The sequence below is a fragment of the Phyllobates terribilis genome, unplaced genomic scaffold (genome assembly GCF_046119375.1).
Source record: "Phyllobates terribilis strain yellow unplaced genomic scaffold, ASM4611937v1 Scaffold_650__1_contigs__length_881393, whole genome shotgun sequence".
Classification (NCBI taxonomy): Eukaryota; Metazoa; Chordata; class Amphibia; order Anura; family Dendrobatidae; genus Phyllobates; species Phyllobates terribilis.
In genome coordinates, this window is record NW_027363410.1 from 47,903 (window position 1) to 65,000 (window position 17,098).

At 46.1% G+C, this 17,098-nt stretch overlaps 6 non-coding genes and 2 pseudogenes across 6 annotated transcripts; all 8 read right to left on the reverse strand.

Annotated features, from left to right (window-relative positions):
* Positions 1-2,466: 2,466 nt before the first annotated feature.
* Positions 2,467-2,544, reverse strand: LOC141235367 (U2 spliceosomal RNA; annotated as a pseudogene).
* Positions 2,545-3,659: 1,115 nt separating this feature from the next.
* LOC141235192 (U2 spliceosomal RNA) lies at positions 3,660-3,850 on the reverse strand. The gene has a single exon (XR_012301046.1). It is a non-coding gene; the product is annotated as a U2 spliceosomal RNA (small nuclear RNA).
* A 1,115-nt stretch (positions 3,851-4,965) lies between these two features.
* Positions 4,966-5,156, reverse strand: LOC141235089 (U2 spliceosomal RNA). The gene has a single exon (XR_012300944.1). It is a non-coding gene; the product is annotated as a U2 spliceosomal RNA (small nuclear RNA).
* Positions 5,157-6,271: 1,115 nt separating this feature from the next.
* Positions 6,272-6,462, reverse strand: LOC141235100 (U2 spliceosomal RNA). The gene has a single exon (XR_012300955.1). It is a non-coding gene; the product is annotated as a U2 spliceosomal RNA (small nuclear RNA).
* Positions 6,463-7,577: 1,115 nt separating this feature from the next.
* LOC141235111 (U2 spliceosomal RNA) lies at positions 7,578-7,768 on the reverse strand. Its single transcript, XR_012300966.1, has one exon. It is a non-coding gene; the product is annotated as a U2 spliceosomal RNA (small nuclear RNA).
* Positions 7,769-8,883: 1,115 nt separating this feature from the next.
* On the reverse strand, positions 8,884-9,074 carry LOC141235254 (U2 spliceosomal RNA). The gene has a single exon (XR_012301106.1). It is a non-coding gene; the product is annotated as a U2 spliceosomal RNA (small nuclear RNA).
* A 1,115-nt stretch (positions 9,075-10,189) lies between these two features.
* Positions 10,190-10,369, reverse strand: LOC141235329 (U2 spliceosomal RNA; annotated as a pseudogene).
* Positions 10,370-16,502: 6,133 nt separating this feature from the next.
* Positions 16,503-16,693, reverse strand: LOC141235276 (U2 spliceosomal RNA). Its single transcript, XR_012301126.1, has one exon. It is a non-coding gene; the product is annotated as a U2 spliceosomal RNA (small nuclear RNA).
* Positions 16,694-17,098: the final 405 nt, after the last annotated feature.

Below are 17,098 nucleotides of genomic sequence, written 5' to 3' on the forward strand. Positions count from 1 at the left end.
CCCCATGGAGCCCACCACGTCCTGAAGAGAGGCCTCGGTTACCATCTCGATGAGCAGCTTGGACGTGATGTCCAACTTGGCAGATGTGCCAGAACTACGACCGTCCTCCTCGATGGGGCAGTTGAAATCCCCGGCCATCACTAAGGTCCTGGTGGTGGCAAGCTGAAGCCGCAGGGTCTGGAAAAGCTCCAAACGCTCATTCTTCAGTGGGGACGCATACACGTTGATGAACCTGACAGGTTCTCCCGCCCAGTTGCCATCTACAACAAGAGCCCTGCCGCAGATGAGCTCCTGGACGGACTCAAGCGTGAATGCGCCCCCCCTGATCAGAATTGCGACCCCCGCAGACTTGCAGTCACCCCCACCGGACCAGTAGGATGGACCGTGGGACCACTCCCTGGCCAGATGTTTGAAGGACCTAGAGGAGGGAAGGGAACATTCCTGCAACATATTAACATCACACAACTGGGAAGTAAGGAAGGCATAAATAGTCTGACGTCTGAACTTGTCCTTGATGCTCCTGACATTAATGGAAAATAAGTTAATATTAGCCATCATGTAGGGAAAAAAGAAAAAGTTAGCGCAGGCAATACACCTTAGTTACCACTCCGGTCGGGTGGTCCCTCGTCGGTGTTGACTGCTGGTGACGGGATCACCAGCAGGCCCTCTTCCTCCATCTGGTCAAGCAGCGCGGCCTCGATCTCGGCGACCACCAGTTCCTCCTCTTCTGGCTCGGCCACCAGGGTCTCAACCATGTGCTCCATCTCTTCTGGCTCAGGGAGGGTATCCTCCTTTTCGCCTACGAAATCCAGAATCTTCTTTTTGGAGGATTCAGTAGCAGGGCTGTCCTCCACCTTCCTCTTTCCCCGGGTTGGAACTGGGGAGACAAGAAGGGGAAAATCCTCCTCGGAATAGATAGCGGCGGGTGGAGGAAAGGTTAATTCCACCGCTACCATGGTCTGGGGAGGGAGAGTGGCTGCCGGGGCAGGGGAAAGGACACCTGCTGAGGAGTAGGGGAAGGAGGAAGAGGAAGTGGAATCCTCAGCAGGGGTGGCCGGGGTGGGGGGGGATTGGACGGGGGTGGCAGGGGGAGGGATCGAGAGAGGGGTGACAGAACTCTTACCCTCCTTTGACTTTTTCTTCTGCTTCGGAGCTGCTGGGACCGTCGCTGGGGCTTTGGCCACCGACTCCTTGACCGCTTTGGCCTTGGTCGTCTCGGCCTTGGCCGCTGGGGCCTTGGTCGTCGCGTCCTTGACCTTCACAGGCCTGGTCGTCGGGGCCTTGTCCTCCGTAGCTGGGGTCGTCGCAACCACCGATGCCCAGGATCTCTCACGCCTGGGGCAATCCTTGTACAGATGAGCCGCCAGCCCACACAGGTTGCAGGACGTCTTCTTCGGGCAGTCCTTCGAGCTGTGTCCCGTCACTCGACAAATCCTGCAGGCATCCTCCTTGCAGTCCTTCATCTCGTGGCCGTTCTTGCCGCATCTCCTGCAGTTCCGCGGCATGTCCGGGTAATAGATGAGGCCGTAGGAGTTGCCCAGGGAGAATGTCGGGGGCAGGTGCCGAAGTCCGTCTGAGTACGCCAGGTCCCTGTGAAGTCTAACGGTCACCGACCACTTACCTGTCCAGAAGCCGAGTCCATTCAGGATGTGAGAGGGTTCCTTCACAACCAAACAGAAGCGTCTCAGGAAGGTACAGATGTCTTGGCCTGGGGTGTGCGGGTTGCGCATGGAGACCGTGATCCTCCTTTCATCCCTCTGGATAGTGCAGCTACCTGTAAAGGCAGAGAAAGAATTATCCGGTCCTTTTGCGCTTACCATTTCCCAGAACCTCCTGCAGGTGTTCACAGTGGCGAAGGTGACGAAGAAGATCCCCGTCAAGAAGGTCTGGATGCTGAGGGTGTCCGACCTGGAGAAGCCTCGATCCAGCAGCATCTTCTGGCAGAACACGTCCGAGGACATGTCCGGCACCCTCCCATCCACTTCCTTCAGCTTCAGGGCCACCGTCTGCCGCATCCATGGCTCTAGGGCTGGAGCTTCGTGGCGGGGCTTCTGGGGTCCCTTCTGCTGGCCAGTCGTGGAGGCAGAGTCCTTGGGGTCAGAATCGGCTCCTGGCTGGGCCCTCCTGGCTGTCCCCAGCTCCAGGCTCTTCTTTTCGGCCTTCCTCGCAGCGCTTGCCATGGCTTTCCTCCTGCAGTTACTTCTTGGAGCTGGATCTGGAACTCTTCCCGGAATGGGTGGAGCTATGCAGATTCTTCTCCCGTCGTGTTCTGGACAAATTCCCCGAAAGGTCTTTGTCTCGATGATTTTCTTCCTCGAAGATTCCACAGGACAGCCCGATTCTTCTCCGAGTCTTCGTCTTCTTCTGGATTCTTTAGAGCTTCTTCCTCCCACCGATATCCGCCTTCGTTCTCCGATGTCAGCTGGGATCCGAAGCTCTTCTCCTTCCGAGTTCGATCGCTCTCGTCAAGTGTAGATCGTAGCTCTTGTGTTCTTAAAAGAACAGATACTACACTTGATCTTAGCCAAAAGGCCGAGAAGCGATAACCAGAATTGGTTTCAAACTACGGAGCCACCCAAGGATCCTGAAAAGTCCATTTGTGGAGATGAGCTCCTGGACTCCCGTTAAGAAGACATGTTGTCAACCTCTAGATCCCTTACATGCCTGCACTTTTCGGCTTGCTGCTGCTGCAATCCACGCGTTTTAGATCTGCATAACTCCACCTCTTTAAACACAGCACCTTCACCCCCTGCTGTTCCCACCCGCCTCAACACCGTTGGAAGGGAGGAGAACCAATTAAGGCGGGGGGTGGGGTGGAACGAGCAGCTGTCTACCCTTAGCAGGAGGGCTCCTGATTACATACCTCTCCTGCTGCTGCTGTTGCTGGCTGTCCAGCAGCAGACTGAAGGTGGCTGCTGCTGTGCACAGGTATATAAAGGCTCAGAGCCTATTATGACACGCGCAGCCAGCGTTCCATTGCCACATTCCATCTACTGCAGGCAGGATACCTGGCTGGCTGAATGTCGCTGAGAAGCTCACAGAGACCGCCATAAGCAACAGTTTAACAGAATGCCACAGACTAATCAACCAAACTTTTTGGGTTGGGTTCTCTTTTATAGTCTGCAGGCATTAAATGAAAGAAGTCAGTGTTCCAGCAGAAGGAGACAACGTTTCAGAAAAGGCATTGTAGCAAACCAAAAAAGAAATTTTAAGCGCAGCAGAGTAACCAGCGCACATACCTGTTAGCTCAGGTGAGTTTAAAAGGCTGCTGTTGATAACAAGGGCATTTGCTAAATAGATGGTGTGTGTGCAACAATATACTGAAAGGTCAATTATATTGTGCAGCTTATCTCACCACCTGTAGTTATTTAGGTGAAAGCTCCAAAATGCTTGCCTAATATGTCTATTTATCCAAAAGGAAGTAAAAAGGGAGAGCTAGAAAGATAGCATTGCATCACATTACATGGCAATGCAATGCACAGTTGCTGAAGTTGAACCAAAATGAGCTTGTAATCTGGCTTCTGCAACTTTGAACATGAAAAATCCAATGAGGAGAAGAAAAGCAAAGCCAAAGAGTCCATCCCAAAATCCGACAAACAAGCAAAATGAACAAAAAACATTGAATTCAATTCTTTCTGATTTTAGAAACTGCATTAAAGAAGGGGTGCACCAGTCCTGGAGATACTGCAATACCAGGTCAATGCGTGGAGTGGACAGAGCAAGCTCTTTTTCCATCTCCCTGTTCTAAAAATCCATTTAATATATGGTCCCCAGATAGGGGACGTATCAGATATTAAACTGATAAGAACAGATACTACACTTGATCTTAGCCAAAAGGCCGAGAAGCGATAACCAGAATTGGTTTCAAACTACGGAGCCACCCAAGGATCCTGAAAAGTCCATTTGTGGAGATGAGCTCCTGGACTCCCGTTAAGAAGACATGTTGTCAACCTCTAGATCCCTTACATGCCTGCACTTTTCGGCTTGCTGCTGCTGCAATCCACGCGTTTTAGATCTGCATAACTCCACCTCTTTAAACACAGCACCTTCACCCCCTGCTGTTCCCACCCGCCTCAACACCGTTGGAAGGGAGGAGAACCAATTAAGGCGGGGGGTGGGGTGGAACGAGCAGCTGTCTACCCTTAGCAGGAGGGCTCCTGATTACATACCTCTCCTGCTGCTGCTGCTGCTGGCTGTCCAGCAGCAGACTGAAGGTGGCTGCTGCTGTGCACAGGTATATAAAGGCTCAGAGCCTATTATGACACGCGCAGCCAGCGTTCCATTGCCACATTCCATCTACTGCAGGCAGGATACCTGGCTGGCTGAATGTCGCTGAGAAGCTCACAGAGACCGCCATAAGCAACAGTTTAACAGAATGCCACAGACTAATCAACCAAACTTTTTGGGTTGGGTTCTCTTTTATAGTCTGCAGGCATTAAATGAAAGAAGTCAGTGTTCCAGCAGAAGGAGACAACGTTTCAGAAAAGGCATTGTAGCAAACCAAAAAAGAAATTTTAAGCGCAGCAGAGTAACCAGCGCACATACCTGTTAGCTCAGGTGAGTTTAAAAGGCTGCTGTTGATAACAAGGGCATTTGCTAAATAGATGGTGTGTGTGCAACAATATACTGAAAGGTCAATTATATTGTGCAGCTTATCTCACCACCTGTAGTTATTTAGGTGAAAGCTCCAAAATGCTTGCCTAATATGTCTGTTTATCCAAAAGGAAGTAAAAAGGGAGAGCTAGAAAGATAGCATTGCATCACATTACATGGCAATGCAATGCACAGTTGCTGAAGTTGAACCAAAATGAGCTTGTAATCTGGCTTCTGCAACTTTGAACATGAAAAATCCAATGAGGAGAAGAAAAGCAAAGCCAAAGAGTCCATCCCCAAATCCGACAAACAAGCAAAATGAACAAAAAACATTGAATTCAATTCTTTCTGATTTTAGAAACTGCATTAAAGAAGGGGTGCACCGGTCCTGGAGATACTGCAATACCAGGTCAATGCGTGGAGTGGACAGAGCAAGCTCTTTTTCCATCTCCCTGTTCTAAAAATCCATTTAATATATGGTCCCCAGATAGGGGACGTATCAGATATTAAACTGATAAGAACAGATACTACACTTGATCTTAGCCAAAAGGCCGAGAAGCGATAACCAGAATTGGTTTCAAACTACGGAGCCACCCAAGGATCCTGAAAAGTCCATTTGTGGAGATGAGCTCCTGGACTCCCGTTAAGAAGACATGTTGTCAACCTCTAGATCCCTTACATGCCTGCACTTTTCGGCTTGCTGCTGCTGCAATCCACGCGTTTTAGATCTGCATAACTCCACCTCTTTAAACACAGCACCTTCACCCCCTGCTGTTCCCACCCGCCTCAACACCGTTGGAAGGGAGGAGAACCAATTAAGGCGGGGGGTAGGGTGGAACGAGCAGCTGTCTACCCTTAGCAGGAGGGCTCCTGATTACATACCTCTCCTGCTGCTGCTGCTGCTGGCTGTCCAGCAGCAGACTGAAGGTGGCTGCTGCTGTGCACAGGTATATAAAGGCTCAGAGCCTATTATGACACGCGCAGCCAGCGTTCCATTGCCACATTCCATCTACTGCAGGCAGGATACCTGGCTGGCTGAATGTCGCTGAGAAGCTCACAGAGACCGCCATAAGCAACAGTTTAACAGAATGCCACAGACTAATCAACCAAACTTTTTGGGTTGGGTTCTCTTTTATAGTCTGCAGGCATTAAATGAAAGAAGTCAGTGTTCCAGCAGAAGGAGACAACGTTTCAGAAAAGGCATTGTAGCAAACCAAAAAAGAAATTTTAAGCGCAGCAGAGTAACCAGCGCACATACCTGTTAGCTCAGGTGAGTTTAAAAGGCTGCTGTTGATAACAAGGGCATTTGCTAAATAGATGGTGTGTGTGCAACAATATACTGAAAGGACAATTATATTGTGCAGCTTATCTCACCACCTGTAGTTATTTAGGTGAAAGCTCCAAAATGCTTGCCTAATATGTCTGTTTATCCAAAAGGAAGTAAAAAGGGAGAGCTAGAAAGATAGCATTGCATCACATTACATGGCAATGCAATGCACAGTTGCTGAAGTTGAACCAAAATGAGCTTGTAATCTGGCTTCTGCAACTTTGAACATGAAAAATCCAATGAGGAGAAGAAAAGCAAAGCCAAAGAGTCCATCCCAAAATCCGACAAACAAGCAAAATGAACAAAAAACATTGAATTCAATTCTTTCTGATTTTAGAAACTGCATTAAAGAAGGGGTGCACCGGTCCTGGAGATACTGCAATACCAGGTCAATGCGTGGAGTGGACAGAGCAAGCTCTTTTTCCATCTCCCTGTTCTAAAAATCCATTTAATATATGGTCCCCAGATAGGGGACGTATCAGATATTAAACTGATAAGAACAGATACTACACTTGATCTTAGCCAAAAGGCCGAGAAGCGATAACCAGAATTGGTTTCAAACTACGGAGCCACCCAAGGATCCTGAAAAGTCCATTTGTGGAGATGAGCTCCTGGACTCCCGTTAAGAAGACATGTTGTCAACCTCTAGATCCCTTACATGCCTGCACTTTTCGGCTTGCTGCTGCTGCAATCCACGCGTTTTAGATCTGCATAACGCCACCTCTTTAAACACAGCACCTTCACCCCCTGCTGTTCCCACCCGCCTCAACACCGTTGGAAGGGAGGAGAACCAATTAAGGCGGGGGGTGGGGTGGAACGAGCAGCTGTCTACCCTTAGCAGGAGGGCTCCTGATTACATACCTCTCCTGCTGCTGCTGCTGCTGGCTGTCCAGCAGCAGACTGAAGGTGGCTGCTGCTGTGCACAGGTATATAAAGGCTCAGAGCCTATTATGACACGCGCAGCCAGCGTTCCATTGCCACATTCCATCTACTGCAGGCAGGATACCTGGCTGGCTGAATGTCGCTGAGAAGCTCACAGAGACCGCCATAAGCAACAGTTTAACAGAATGCCACAGACTAATCAACCAAACTTTTTGGGTTGGGTTCTCTTTTATAGTCTGCAGGCATTAAATGAAAGAAGTCAGTGTTCCAGCAGAAGGAGACAACGTTTCAGAAAAGGCATTGTAGCAAACCAAAAAAGAAATTTTAAGCGCAGCAGAGTAACCAGCGCACATACCTGTTAGCTCAGGTGAGTTTAAAAGGCTGCTGTTGATAACAAGGGCATTTGCTAAATAGATGGTGTGTGTGCAACAATATACTGAAAGGTCAATTATATTGTGCAGCTTATCTCACCACCTGTAGTTATTTAGGTGAAAGCTCCAAAATGCTTGCCTAATATGTCTGTTTATCCAAAAGGAAGTAAAAAGGGAGAGCTAGAAAGATAGCATTGCATCACATTACATGGCAATGCAATGCACAGTTGCTGAAGTTGAACCAAAATGAGCTTGTAATCTGGCTTCTGCAACTTTGAACATGAAAAATCCAATGAGGAGAAGAAAAGCAAAGCCAAAGAGTCCATCCCAAAATCCGACAAACAAGCAAAATGAACAAAAAACATTGAATTCAATTCTTTCTGATTTTAGAAACTGCATTAAAGAAGGGGTGCACCGGTCCTGGAGATACTGCAATACCAGGTCAATGCGTGGAGTGGACAGAGCAAGCTCTTTTTCCATCTCCCTGTTCTAAAAATCCATTTAATATATGGTCCCCAGATAGGGGACGTATCAGATATTAAACTGATAAGAACAGATACTACACTTGATCTTAGCCAAAAGGCCGAGAAGCGATAACCAGAATTGGTTTCAAACTACGGAGCCACCCAAGGATCCTGAAAAGTCCATTTGTGGAGATGAGCTCCTGGATTCCCGTTAAGAAGACATGTTGTCAACCTCTAGATCCCTTACATGCCTGCACTTTTCGGCTTGCTGCTGCTGCAATCCACGCGTTTTAGATCTGCATAACTCCACCTCTTTAAACACAGCACCTTCACCCCCTGCTGTTCCCACCCGCCTCAACACCGTTGGAAGGGAGGAGAACCAATTAAGTCGGGGGGTGGGGTGGAACGAGCAGCTGTCTACCCTTAGCAGGAGGGCTCCTGATTACATACCTCTCCTGCTGCTGCTGCTGCTGGCTGTCCAGCAGCAGACTGAAGGTGGCTGCTGCTGTGCACAGGTATATAAAGGCTCAGAGCCTATTATGACACGCGCAGCCAGCGTTCCATTGCCACATTCCATCTACTGCAGGCAGGATACCTGGCTGGCTGAATGTCGCTGAGAAGCTCACAGAGACCGCCATAAGCAACAGTTTAACAGAATGCCACAGACTAATCAACCAAACTTTTTGGGTTGGGTTCTCTTTTATAGTCTGCAGGCATTAAATGAAAGAAGTCAGTGTTCCAGCAGAAGGAGACAACGTTTCAGAAAAGGCATTGTAGCAAACCAAAAAAGAAATTTTAAGCGCAGCAGAGTAACCAGCGCACATACCTGTTAGCTCAGGTGAGTTTAAAAGGCTGCTGTTGATAACAAGGGCATTTGCTAAATAGATGGTGTGTGTGCAACAATATACTGAAAGGTCAATTATATTGTGCAGCTTATCTCACCACCTGTAGTTATTTAGGTGAAAGCTCCAAAATGCTTGCCTAATATGTCTGTTTATCCAAAAGGAAGTAAAAAGGGAGAGCTAGAAAGATAGCATTGCATCACATTACATGGCAATGCAATGCACAGTTGCTGAAGTTGAACCAAAATGAGCTTGTAATCTGGCTTCTGCAACTTTGAACATGAAAAATCCAATGAGGAGAAGAAAAGCAAAGCCAAAGAGTCCATCCCAAAATCCGACAAACAAGCAAAATGAACAAAAAACATTGAATTCAATTCTTTCTGATTTTAGAAACTGCATTAAAGAAGGGGTGCACCGGTCCTGGAGATACTGCAATACCAGGTCAATGCGTGGAGTGGACAGAGCAAGCTCTTTTTCCATCTCCCTGTTCTAAAAATCCATTTAATATATGGTCCCCAGATAGGGGACGTATTAGATATTAAACTGATAAGAACAGATACTACACTTGATCTTAGCCAAAAGGCCGAGAAGCGATAACCAGAATTGGTTTCAAACTACGGAGCCACCCAAGGATCCTGAAAAGTCCATTTGTGGAGATGAGCTCCTGGACTCCCGTTAAGAAGACATGTTGTCAACCTCTAGATCCCTTACATGCCTGCACTTTTCGGCTTGCTGCTGCTGCAATCCACGCGTTTTAGATCTGCATAACTCCACCTCTTTAAACACAGCACCTTCACCCCCTGCTGTTCCCACCCGCCTCAACACCGTTGGAAGGGAGGAGAACCAATTAAGGCGGGGGGTGGGGTGGAACGAGCAGCTGTCTACCCTTAGCAGGAGGGCTCCTGATTACATACCTCTCCTGCTGCTGCTGCTGCTGGCTGTCCAGCAGCAGACTGAAGGTGGCTGCTGCTGTGCACAGGTATATAAAGGCTCAGAGCCTATTATGACACGCGCAGCCAGCGTTCCATTGCCACATTCCATCTACTGCAGGCAGGATACCTGGCTGGCTGAATGTCGCTGAGAAGCTCACAGAGACCGCCATAAGCAACAGTTTAACAGAATGCCACAGACTAATCAACCAAACTTTTTGGGTTGGGTTCTCTTTTATAGTCTGCAGGCATTAAATGAAAGAAGTCAGTGTTCCAGAAGAAGGAGACAACGTTTCAGAAAAGGCATTGTAGCAAACCAAAAAAGAAATTTTAAGCGCAGCAGAGTAACCAGCGCACATACCTGTTAGCTCAGGTGAGTTTAAAAGGCTGCTGTTGATAACAAGGGCATTTGCTAAATAGATGGTGTGTGTGCAACAATATACTGAAAGGTCAATTATATTGTGCAGCTTATCTCACCACCTGTAGTTATTTAGGTGAAAGCTCCAAAATGCTTGCCTAATATGTCTGTTTATCCAAAAGGAAGTAAAAAGGGAGAGCTAGAAAGATAGCATTGCATCACATTACATGGCAATGCAATGCACAGTTGCTGAAGTTGAACCAAAATGAGCTTGTAATCTGGCTTCTGCAACTTTGAACATGAAAAATCCAATGAGGAGAAGAAAAGCAAAGCCAAAGAGTCCATCCCAAAATCCGACAAACAAGCAAAATGAACAAAAAACATTGAATTCAATTCTTTCTGATTTTAGAAACTGCATTAAAGAAGGGGTGCACCGGTCCTGGAGATACTGCAATACCAGGTCAATGCGTGGAGTGGACAGAGCAAGCTCTTTTTCCATCTCCCTGTTCTAAAAATCCATTTAATATATGGTCCCCAGATAGGGGACGTATCAGATATTAAACTGATAAGAACAGATTTTTTTTTTTTTTTTTTTTAAACCATTCAGTTTAGTTTTTTAGCAAACAGTTTGAATTTCTCCAAAATTTGCTACTTAAAACTTCTCATCATCATGGTTCTATTTATTTAGCAGTAGTATAAGACGAAATATAATCACAAGGGAACATCCTTTACGTAACACAAATGCAGAAACTTCAAGGAATCACAAAGAAAAAAATCACTGGTATTTGATAAGGTAATGCCACTTTTTAAATTTCCAAATCCCTTCGGCATCTGTGCCACCACCGCCTCTGCTGTCCAACTTATATATCAGGTATAGTCTTGAAAGAATAAGTCTAACACATTCATTCACTGATAAAGATTTCCTCTTGAAAAGTCCAAGGTTCCTTGCATCCCACAAACTCTCCATCACACAAGCCATTATCAACCATAAAATTCTATCTTTAGACCGACTACACGCACCAATTCCAAACATCGCCACACGCCAATCCACAAAATTCACGCCTGCTAAACCCTTACACAATCCACCTACACACTTCCACACACTGTACGCGTACTCACAATCCCACATAACATGCCTCACAGTCTCACAACCACCACATCCCACTCTCGGACACACATCTGTTCTTATCAACTCTCTTTTCTTCTGCACTTCTCTCACAGGTAAAATATTATGTAAAGTCATCCACACCACATCCTTCTGTTTGTTTGACATCCCAAACGTATCTAACTTCTTCCATGCATCTGAAACCTCATTCCCTCTCAGCCCAACAATATTACACTCTACCTCATTTGCACTCATTCTTTTCACCACATTCTTGGTCATTCTAAAATCATTCATTCCCACACTCAACAAATCATGCTTTCTCACAAATTTCTCAATCACCTCATACCAAACAGGACACTTAAAGGCCACAGGCACACTCGCATCTCTCTTCCTCCAGCATAACCCATACAACATCCATCCAGCAGAATAATTAGCCATAAAAGCACCTTTATTGCCTTTACCCAGCAAAATAACCACAGTCTTAATATAATTAAGACCTAAAAAAACTTCAATATTGGGAAAGGCCAGCCCACCATGCTGACAAGCCTTAAAAAGGCTCTCCCGCTTCAACTTCTCCATCTTACTACACCACAGGAATGTGAATACCAACTTCTCTATTCTCTTAATTTTCCTGTAAGGAGAAGGAAAAACAGTCGCCACATAAAGCAGGATAGGGAGAATCACTGCTTTGATAATTAATACCTTACCACGCAGAGTCAATTCTCTCATTCGCCAAAAATTCAATTTACGTTCAACCCGCATACCACACTCTTCCCAACTTTCATTCCCTTTTAAGTCATCATTAAATAATACGCCCAAAATCTTGATTGCACCCACTTCACACTTTACACCATCCATACGAATACTACTATCTCCAAAACATTTAAAACTACATTTATTCCAATTTACCCTAAAACCAGACGCACCAACAAAAAAATCCAAAAGCAATTTAATTCTACTCAAAGAAGCCATACTTTCACTCACAACCACAACATCATCCATATAACCTAACACTTTCACATGCTTACCACCACTACCAGGCACCAACAAACCTCTCATCATTTTATCCCGTCTAATCAAACATAACAATGGTTCTATTACACATACAAATAAGACGGGGGACATAGGACACCCCTGCCTTACTCCTGACCTAATCTTCACTTTGTCACACAGCCACCCATTAACCAAGAACTCACTTGACACACAATCATACAATGATTTTACACAATTCACAAATTCTCTAGGAAACCCCATTCTTTCCAGTACTTTAAACAAAAACACATGCGAAACCCTGTCAAACGCCTTCTCAAAATCAATAGCTAAAGTCATACATTTCTGCTTTCTATCCTTGCAATCCCCAATCATATCTCTCAACAATAACAAGTTATCACTCATACTTCTTCCAGGCACTGCACATACTTGGTCCTCCTCCACAACACTACCAATCACTTCACGCATACGATTTGCCAGTAACTTACTGTAGACCTTATAATCCGAATTCAGCAGTGTTATTGGTCTCCAGTTTTCCAAACGTTTCCTCTCACCCTTTTTATACACAAGCACAACCACTCCTTCTTTCATTGATTCACACAACCTACCATTCACCCACATATACTTACATACCTCAGTCAAATCTGTTCCCAAAACTTCCCATGCTTTCACATACAACTCTACAGGTATACCATCTTTTCCAGGAGTCTTACTCTTTTTAGCACTCCACACCACATTCTTCACTTCATCCAGAACTACATCCTCACACAACAGATCACGCTCCTCAGAATCAAGTTTTTTCTCCACACCATTCAGAACATATGACACAAGCCCAGAGTCAATCCATTTCTCATCATACAACTTGCTATAAAACCTATTCACTTCGTTCAGCACATCCTCACCCATACAGTTGGTTCCACTTTCATTCACAACTTCATTCATATCAGTCTTCCTACCATTCATTTTTTTAAAAAAGAACCTCGTACACTTCTCATTTTTCTCCAGGTGCTCAATTTTAGTACGATATATAATTTCCTTTCCTTTCTCATCCAACACATACTTCAATTCATTCTTAGCCTCAGTAAGTTGATCAGACATCTCCAAACCACTTGCAACACACTTTCTCAACCAGTCAATCCGTCTATTAAGGTCATTAAACCTATTCCTATATCTGGCAGCTTTTCTATAGCCCCACTTTTTGAAGAAAGTTTTAAATTGCACTTTCACCCAGTCCCACCAGTCAAGAACACACACAAAATCCTTCTTACGCATTCTCCATCTTTCATACTTTACATTAAACTCATTCATCACCTCATCATCCTCTAACAGCCTTGCATTCAACTTCCATACCCCACCGCCATACACTTGGTCACCATTCGCACAAAACACGCCTCTCAAACATTCATGGTCCGAAAAAGGTACCTTTTGTTGAGAAAAATCCAAACATACCATATTTTTAGAAAATAACATTAAATCAATTCTGGAATGAATCTCACCACGGTCAGCATGGTATGTCGGCGGTGGTGGCATGCCAAGAACAACAACTGCTGCATCTAAAAAGGAAAAATCACAAATTAAATGGGACAATTTCTTTCCTGTTATGTCACACTTTCCTTCTGTGACACAATTAACGTCCCCAACAAAAATAGTGGGAGATTTCCCTGGAAGAAAAAAACTTAATTTTTCAAGAAGAGCAAGCCGCTCTTCCTTCCCTGTAGGGCAATATAAATTAATAATTCTGACCCGCCACCCTCTATAACTCAAAAATGCAATTAAACATCGGCCCACCTCCACCACAATATAACTATCAATAGAGATTTCTTTATTCCCAACTAATATCCCCACCCCATCATTTTTATTATGATTAGACCCTGACCAGATATGCTGTCCGTAAGGCCAGTCTTTGTCACAAGGAGCATCCTGAATCCCACACTCCTGAAGGCAAAAAACATCAGCACCTAAATGTTTCAGGTAGTCCAGAACAGTTGTTCTTCTGATTTTAGATCTGATCTGCCTTACATTTAGGGACACTACATCCCAACCAGATTGGCAAGACATTAATTAAAGAAAAGAAATACATGACTCAATGTTGATCACACCATACTCATCCATTATCATCAGACTGGGAAAGCACCCCAAAGGTGTTGATGCTCTCAGGGATGCCAAGGTAAGGAGCATCAGGGGAGAAGACATCCTGCGGGTAAATGCGGTCACTTGCAGGACTGTCGCACCCTCCGCTGGCAGGTGAGTACTCTCGTCTGGGTTTTTTATTGGCCAGTTCAGGAGTATCATCATCATCAAAAGACCTCCCAGAAGTAAAGTCTCCTTGGCCACCATCCCTGGCCACCTCTTCGTCTGTAGCACCCCAGGACAATGCAGGGGTTCGAGCAAGAGACACATCCATGTCACCCTCACCACATATTTCGGACTGATGAGGGAGGTCCACATCCAACTCGGAGATCTCCATACTTGGCCCAGCAGGGGCTGGAGGGTCCAACAGGGTCTGGGCCTCACCCACCAGATCTTCAACCTCAGGGGGCTCCGTCTCCTCATTGATCTCTGCAGTAGTCACCTGTGGGGTAACAGCAGGGACAGTAGGCTTACCTTTGGTCACTTCGGAGAAGGACCTAGGCTTGACTTTAGCCTTACAATCCCGAATCACATGTCCTTCCTCCCCGCAGGCATCACATACCACCGGGTTGGAACAATCCTTCGCCAGATGACCGTACTTGTTGCACTTTCTACAGTTTGGCAATTGTTTGCAGAAATCCTGGATATGCCCGAACATGTTGCATCTCCTGCAGAACAATGGCGCCTCGGGAAAAAACAGATATCCAGAGTCTCTTCCAATTGTAAAGTTCAGGGGAGGATAGTGAATACCTCCAGGACCATGAGGGTCTATCCCAAACCTCACAAAGTATTTATACTTCCCAGTCCACAGCCCTTCTCCATTTAAGATTTTATGGGAGAATTGCACAAAAATGCAGTGTCTTCTCAGGAATGCAGTGATATCATCCCGGGAGATAAAGGGGTTGTGCATGAATACTACCACCGGGATATCCCCCTTAGAGTAGAGTACAGTGAAGATAAGTCCATCCAGCTGAGGGTGCTCTGAAAGGACTTGAAGAGTTTTGAAAAGGTTTTGGCAAGCCGCCATAGAAGAAAGCACCAAGACGTACCTATGCTCCCTTCTGAACTCCTGCAAACAGATGATCTCCGACTTCTGGATCTTCAGGATTTCATAGAAAATGGCGTTGACCAGGTATGACAACGAGAAATGGTCCTTCTTCTCCTCAGAGACCTCGATACGGAAAGCATTCTTGACCCGGGGATCCCCGGTCCCAGCAAAGCGAAGCTTGACACCCATGGTCGCTTCAGGAATCGCCTTCTCGTTTCCTCCTCACTCTCCCCCTATAGCAGCATCCAGCTTAAGCCACCGAAGTGGCGATGCTGGAAGGCCGAGGGCTAGTACACAAGGAACCTCTTGTCCAAACACTAGGTCTGAGCCAAAAGGCCGAGAAGCGATAACCAGAATTGGTTTCAAACTACGGAGCCACCCAAGGATCCTGAAAAGTCCATTTGTGGAGATGAGCTCCTGGACTCCCGTTAAGAAGACATGTTGTCAACCTCTAGATCCCTTACATGCCTGCACTTTTCGGCTTGCTGCTGCTGCAATCCACGCGTTTTAGATCTGCATAACTCCACCTCTTTAAACACAGCACCTTCACCCCCTGCTGTTCCCACCCGCCTCAACACCGTTGGAAGGGAGGAGAACCAATTAAGGCGGGGGGTGGGGTGGAACGAGCAGCTGTCTACCCTTAGCAGGAGGGCTCCTGATTACATACCTCTCCTGCTGCTGCTGCTGCTGGCTGTCCAGCAGCAGACTGAAGGTGGCTGCTGCTGTGCACAGGTATATAAAGGCTCAGAGCCTATTATGACACGCGCAGCCAGCGTTCCATTGCCACATTCCATCTACTGCAGGCAGGATACCTGGCTGGCTGAATGTCGCTGAGAAGCTCACAGAGACCGCCATAAGCAACAGTTTAACAGAATGCCACAGACTAATCAACCAAACTTTTTGGGTTGGGTTCTCTTTTATAGTCTGCAGGCATTAAATGAAAGAAGTCAGTGTTCCAGCAGAAGGAGACAACGTTTCAGAAAAGGCATTGTAGCAAACCAAAAAAGAAATTTTAAGCGCAGCAGAGTAACCAGCGCACATACCTGTTAGCTCAGGTGAGTTTAAAAGGCTGCTGTTGATAACAAGGGCATTTGCTAAATAGATGGTGTGTGTGCAACAATATACTGAAAGGTCAATTATATTGTGCAGCTTATCTCACCACCTGTAGTTATTTAGGTGAAAGCTCCAAAATGCTTGCCTAATATGTCTGTTTATCCAAAAGGAAGTAAAAAGGGAGAGCTAGAAAGATAGCATTGCATCACATTACATGGCAATGCAATGCACAGTTGCTGAAGTTGAACCAAAATGAGCTTGTAATCTGGCTTCTGCAACTTTGAACATGAAAAATCCAATGAGGAGAAGAAAAGCAAAGCCAAAGAGTCCATACCAAAATCCGACAAACAAGCAAAATGAACAAAAAACATTGAATTCAATTCTTTCTGATTTTAGAAACTGCATTAAAGAAGGGGTGCACCGGTCCTGGAGATACTGCAATACCAGGTCAATGCGTGGAGTGGACAGAGCAATCTCTTTTTCCATCTCCCTGTTCTAAAAATCCATTTAATATATGGTCCCCAGATAGGGGACGTATCAGATATTAAACTGATAAGAACAGATACTACACTTGATCTTAGCCAAAAGGCCGAGAAGCGATAACCAGAATTGGTTTCAAACTACGGAGCCACCCAAGGATCCTGAAAAGTCCATTTGTGGAGATGAGCTCCTGGACTCCCGTTAAGAAGACATGTTGTCAACCTCTAGATCCCTTACATGCCTGCACTTTTCGGCTTGCTGCTGCTGCAATCCACGCGTTTTAGATCTGCATAACTCCACCTCTTTAAACACAGCACCTTCACCCCCTGCTGTTCCCACCCGCCTCAACACCGTTGGAAGGGAGGAGAACCAATTAAGGCGGGGGGTGGGGTGGAACGAGCAGCTGTCTACCCTTAGCAGGAGGGCTCCTGATTACATACCTCTCCTGCTGCTGCTGCTGCTGGCTGTCCAGCAGCAGACTGAAGGTGGCTGCTGCTGTGCACAGGTATATAAAGGCTCAGAGCCT